Source organism: Pongo pygmaeus, chromosome Y, assembly GCF_028885625.2.
Source record: "Pongo pygmaeus isolate AG05252 chromosome Y, NHGRI_mPonPyg2-v2.0_pri, whole genome shotgun sequence".
Taxonomy (NCBI): Eukaryota; Metazoa; Chordata; class Mammalia; order Primates; family Hominidae; genus Pongo; species Pongo pygmaeus.
In genome coordinates, this window is record NC_072397.2 from 31,745,602 (window position 1) to 31,751,982 (window position 6,381).

Consider the following 6,381-nt stretch of genomic DNA (forward strand, 5'->3'; position numbering starts at 1 on the left):
ATCAGAGAGTTACCAACTGCACAGCCTATGAACTTCATCTATGAATGACCACAATTTGCTTCAACAAGTCTGATCATTGGAGCGAGTCTTTTTGGAACAACAACAGCAACAAAAATTCTTGAGATAAATAACTAAACAATGTTCAGTGATAGAGAAGATACTAAGTAAATACATGGCAGAATAAAGTTGTCTTTATTTACCCTCTGACAAAGTATAATCCTTAGTATTTTCTCGGGAGCCATAATGTTAGGCTGTGTGTTGTGTTAAAAATGAATAGTCTAATTGCAACTAGGAGGCTTTCCCCAAAGTTAAAGAAAGTAACACATATATTAACTAGTCCATTAGTGGAACTGTAATTTTGTATCATCCACACAGCACGTTGTAATTGGTACGTCAGTTATCAAATGCACATTTGTCTGTTCTCTAAGTTCAGTAGTTAGCCTTTTTCTTAAAACTGAACTGTGTCTATGGAAATGATTTCCATTCATGGACAGCCCAAATTTAGCTGGATATATGACAAAATTTATGAAGTAACTTTTGTACACTGGGGGCCCACCCTTCTCCTGGGGCTGTGGAACATGATCTATGGGGGTAGAGGTGCATTCATAGCACAGAAATGATAAGTAGTTACTAGTGAGAGTAATTCCGATGAAATGTAGAATACAAATAGGGAAGGTTAAGTAATTTTCAAGAGAGTGAAGAAGTAAATGAAGTAACAATGTACTGCAAATACATTAGATTTTAGTCTTCAATATCTAACATTTTTGCTTTAGGAAATTGTTTCCTTTAACCGAGAATGCAATGCTAATTGCATAAAATCTTGTATATATAAAAAGTAGTACTCCATTTCCCCAAGAAAAAAATTCAGGTATAACTTCTAGAGTAGTCAAGTTTCTTATTTTTAATTATAATTAGTCTTGGTTATCTCATTTCTTAGCTCTGTAATCTATATATGTAAATCAAAGAAACCTGCTTGAAAACATTACAATTTTAATACAACTTTATATATGTAAAGTGTCATTATTGAGAAAATATGTTCTTCCATGAGTGGCTGTGTCCCTTCTCCCTACCAACTAATATAGCAGGACAATACACTCTTTGAATTTTATTAGTAGATGATACACTACTGCAAATACTAATTCTTTTTTTATCCCCATGGTGACTTTGTGTGTACCTGTGAGTTGATTAGAATGCATCAACAACCTCTAAAAATTCACAGCAAGATTAGCTAGTCTTGGGCTTTCAATGAAGATTGACGGTGTCTGTGTGTGTCAACTGATCCAACAAAACCTTGTTTGCAGAAACTCTTCAAACCGCTTCCTCAAAGGCTGCTACCACACTTGTGGCATCTTTTGCACTTGTTTCAAAGTAAAAATAGTAGCCGTCATCCATGCACAAGCTTGGGCTTATTTTGCAGACACCTGCTGTTCGTTTATGTCAGTCTTGTTATTCAGAACCACAAAAGGAAACCTCTCCTATTCTTCCATATTTGCATAATATATGAATTCTTTCTTCCAGTTACTAAAGTTCTGGAAGCTTTGTGAATCATCGATAATAAAAGTAAGCAGGCAGCAAACAGAATCTCTGTAAAATGACGTCCTCAAGCTTTAGAATCACTCCTGACCTGACATGTCCCAGATCTGCATGGCAACAAAATATTTATCCACTTCCAAATCTTATTTAAAAATTTCACATCTATTGTCTTAAAGAGCTGTATATCACACTTATTAGTTAAAAATCTGTTTATAATTGAACTCCTCCCAACTTAACCATCTCCAAGGAGAATTACTTTAAAAAGTGATGAATTTCCTGCAACCATTAATCTCTAGAGCTTCAAGAACTCTGTAAAATATAAATGCACCATTGCATTTCTTTATACCTACCTATTCTTCTACAAGATTCTATGAATATCAGCATTTAGCTGAAGCAAAATATATAGCCCCAGGGAAAACCTAATAATAAGACTTTTGTTTACATGGCTGAGCATTTAGCCGTATGCAGGCTACCATACTAGCCATATCATCTAAAACAACTGGGAAGGGCTCACTCTTCTCCTTTCTCAGGTCACAGTTGACTGCAAAGTTTGCACTCAAGCCCAAGTCTGACCCCAAAGCTCTTGCTCTGAACTGTTGCTCTATGATAAGTCTCTCTCTGCTCAGAGTAAGTCCCAATATAGTATGTTAAAGATGATTAAGAGATCACAGTTTTCATGCTTCTGATATAGCAATATTTATACTTCAAAGAGCATTTAAGGGAGTTTAGAGAGCTGGAAACGTTATAGCTATATCTGGGCCAGAAAGAACAGACAGGTTTGGATAAACCCAACACCACATTTTATAATAGGCTTTTACAGTCTGGGTAAAGTGGCTCATGTTTGTAATCCAAACAATTTGGGAGACATAGGTGGGTGGATCACTTGAGTTCAGGAGTTCAAGACCAGCCTGACCAATATGGTGAGAAACCCCAGCTCTACTAAAAATACACACAAACACGAAAGTGACCTGGGCATGGTGGTGGGTGCCTGTAATCTCAGCTACTCAGAAGGCTGAGGCAGGAGAATTGTTTGAACCCAGGAGGCAGAGGTCACAGTGATCCGAGATTGCACTACTGCACTCCAGCAAGGTGACAGCACAAGACTCCATCCCAAAAGAAAAAAAAAAAAAAAGACTGTCATAGCTTACTCAAGTGTAAACTTTAGATCTCAATAGACAGAGAAAGTTTATGGTTTACATAGATGGGAAGTTGCATCCATAGTCCAGAAGTGCACTTTCTGTATATTTACAGATAATTGTTCTTTATCAAAAAGGAAGAGTCCAGGTTTTATTTAAATGGTCAATCTATGTCCACAGGAAAGAGACAAAAGCATAGACATGCTCCTATCCAAAAAGCTAGTCTATAATTTATAAATCTCAATTGTTATATTTATATCTTTAAAATAGAGGGTCCAGGGTTTCTCAATCAGAAAATAGAATTCAATATGCAATAAAATAGCAGTTTATCGTTTGTATGGCTCTGACAGTTATCTTTTAAATCAAAGAGAAATGTAAAGATTGGCAAAGACAGGAAGCCCACATACAGCCTATGACCCCAGATCCATCCCAAGAAAGGCATCAAGCTTATGTAAAGCCAGGAAGCTCTTATCCCTATCTAAGTTGATGAAGTTTGAAATTATAAAAGCCAGATATTTAGCATGAGAAAGTTATGAAAAATGCCAGAAATATAGCTAAGATTATATAATCAAGGATCTCACTAGGTATTCAATAAAAGTTTCTTTTTCAATTATGAGGTCAGCAATTTTTTTTTATTATTATACTTTAAGTTTTAGGGTACATGTGCACAGTGTACAGGTTAGTTACATATGCATACATGTGCCATGTTGGTGTGCTGAACCCAGTAACTCATCATTTAACATTAGGTATATCTCCAAATGCTATCCCTCCCCCCTCCCTCCACCCCACAACAGGCCCCGGTATGTGAGGTTCCCCTTCCTGTGTCCATGTGTTCTCATTGTTCAATTCCCACCTATGAGTGAGAACATTAAGTGTTTGGTTTTTTGTCTTTGTGATACTTTGCTGAGAATGATGGTTCCAGTTTCATCCATGTTCCTACAAAGGACATGAACTCATCATTTTTTATGGCTGCATAGTATTCCATGGTGTACATGTGCCGCTTTTTCTTAATTCAGTCTATCATTATTGGACATTTGGGTTGGTTCCAAGTCTTTGCTATTGTGAATAGTGCCACAATAAACATATGTGTGCATGTGTCCTTATAGCAGCATGATTTATAATCCTTTAGGTATATACCCAGTAATAAGATTGCTGGGTCAAATGGTATTTCTAGTTCTAGATCCCTGAGAAATCGCCAAACTGACTTCCACAATGGTTGAACTAGTTTACAGTCCCACCAACAGTGTAAAAGTGTTCCTATTTCTCCACATCCTCTCCAGCACCTGTTGTTTCCTGACTTTTTAATGATTGCCATTCTAAGTGTTGTGAGATGGTATCTCATTGTGGTTTTGATTTGCATTTCTCTGATGGCCAGTGATGATGAGCATTTTTTCATGTGTCTTTTGGCTGCATAAATGTCTTCTTTTGAGAAGTGTCTGTTCATATCCTTCACCCGCTTGGTCAACAAATTATAAAACAGGAGAGCAGGGATATAAATAAGAACTTCTGCTGACATATTGCCTCAACTAACTTTTATTTTTAGGTTAAAAGCTCTCAAGCATAAACCTGGAGATCATTTTTTTTTTGTTTTTGTTATTGTTTTTTAGAAAGTTAAGAATGTTTGGGTTGTTTTGAACAATGTCACTCATATACAAGGAAGGTCTGAGCTTTGAAAGTTACAGTTTACCTACCTTAATGACAAGTGGAAGCCAGAGTTTACACAGGCATGGGGCATGCTCATATCAGGTCAAGTAATCAGTAATTATGTAGCAAAAACTAAATTTTGACCTCTTATTTTTGTAGTAAACATACAACTCTCTGTTTGAAAAAGTATTGTTACATATATATGAACTCTGGCTGCAGACCTGTATGCTCTTCTGTGAATTTTTTAGTTGCCATGTGTGTAAGATCCTTGCTGCATAAAGCCTGTGTCCTACTGTCTTGAACATAAATGAGCTTGCCCTGTCCCATAAGAGCAAGATAAATGAGCTTTTCTTTTTGATATTTTGATTTATTTTTGGAATTCTGCGCTTGTGTTTGCAGTTTTTCATTGTAGCTGATTATACTTTTTCCATAGTGGGTACCATTTTTGTTTTCTGACACTGTACATTCCCATTCCTAAATATGATTTTTTTTTGTTCTATTAAGCCCTAGCCTTATGAAAGTCTTCCTACTTGTAATGAAAATGACTGGTAGGTACAAACACCACACTTTTCCTTCAAGAATATGGCATTTATCTATGTGATTTATAAAGCCTAGCATGTCTACATTGAATACAGTGTGTGAAGTTAGCTGTAAGTATTCTTCTTTACACTGCACACATACATAAGTACACACATATATATCTGTATACATAAATAAAATATAGGAACACTGACCTACTTTGATTTGTATATTAACGTGAATTTATATACTGGGTGACAAAGTGGGACCCTGCCTCAAAACATATATATATATACATATATATATGTTAGGGAGGGATAAATGTCTCAAAAGCTTTCACCTATCTGAGAGAAAGAAAAGGCCATTGTTCATACAAATTTAAATTTAGCATCTCAGTTCAAAAAAACTAGAATTCAGAAGATAGCTCCTAAGCTTTCTTATTCGTATGCAAGAATTTTAAAAATTCAAATGTGTGTATATGTGTCTGTTCATTCACAAACAAGAAGCTCACATTAGTGAACTGGTAGGATTAACCCAGAACTTATCAGAAAGTTCTAAATCTAGGACAAGAAAAGAAAGAGTTCAGTTTGCATACAGCTAGTAAGCTTGTGTTGATTTTCAATGATGGTCAAAGACAGCAGGTATAAAGGTAAAAAGAGTGTATTTCTCTTCAAGCAGTTTTCAATGTTCTTTTAGGAGAGATGTACAGTATTATAAAGAAACAAGTGGCCAATGTTTCTGAAACACATGGGTTACTTTATATGCAAAATAAACAAGGTATGTGAATATTCTTGCAGACATTGGAAATATTCTGCCTAACTGTATACAATCGACAAACTTTGATTTACATCAAAATTAGAGCAAAGCTAGGTTTGATTTACCTGGCACTATGCATGCCTGTTAAAGAAGAATAAACATAATCATAATAAAACTGAACAACCAGGATTGATGCAACCTAAAGGCTTATGGTACTACCTATGCATGTGCAGCACAGGATTTATATAGTGAGCAAGGACACCTCTATGTCCAATAAAGAAGAAAAAGGCCTATATTGATATAAATATAAGCTTTTATCAATTTACAGAGAAGTCAGGAGTGTTACACTAAAGACTCCATTATCTTTCCAAAATGAGCACAGAATGCTCTATTTTTTAGGAAGATATTGCAAAATTGAGCCAATTGTCATCAGGATTAGTGTAGAGCAAACAGAAAACCTAAGAACAAGAGAAGATATTTCCCAGCTGCACCAACAGAGCCTAAAATTCAGCATCTACAGGAAACTAACACATCAACAAGCAAAAAACAAATAACTATTAAAAGTACTGAAATTAATGAACAGACCTTTCTCTAAACAAGACATGCAAGTGGCTAGTAAATATATCATAAAATATTGATTAATTTATTCATGAATGCAAATGATTAATTTATTCATGAATGCAAATCAAAACCACAATGATATCCTATCTCACAATAGTTGGAATGCCTGTTATTTAAGAGTCAAAAAATTTTTAAAAAGACAGGTGCTAATGAAGCTGCAGAGAATAAAAAA

The 6,381-nt window shown here is 35.3% G+C and overlaps 1 pseudogene; it reads right to left on the bottom strand.

The window, feature by feature from the left end:
- Nucleotides 1-1,185: 1,185 nt before the first annotated feature.
- Nucleotides 1,186-1,819, bottom strand: LOC129025737 (ras-related protein Rab-9A-like; annotated as a pseudogene).
- Nucleotides 1,820-6,381: the final 4,562 nt, after the last annotated feature.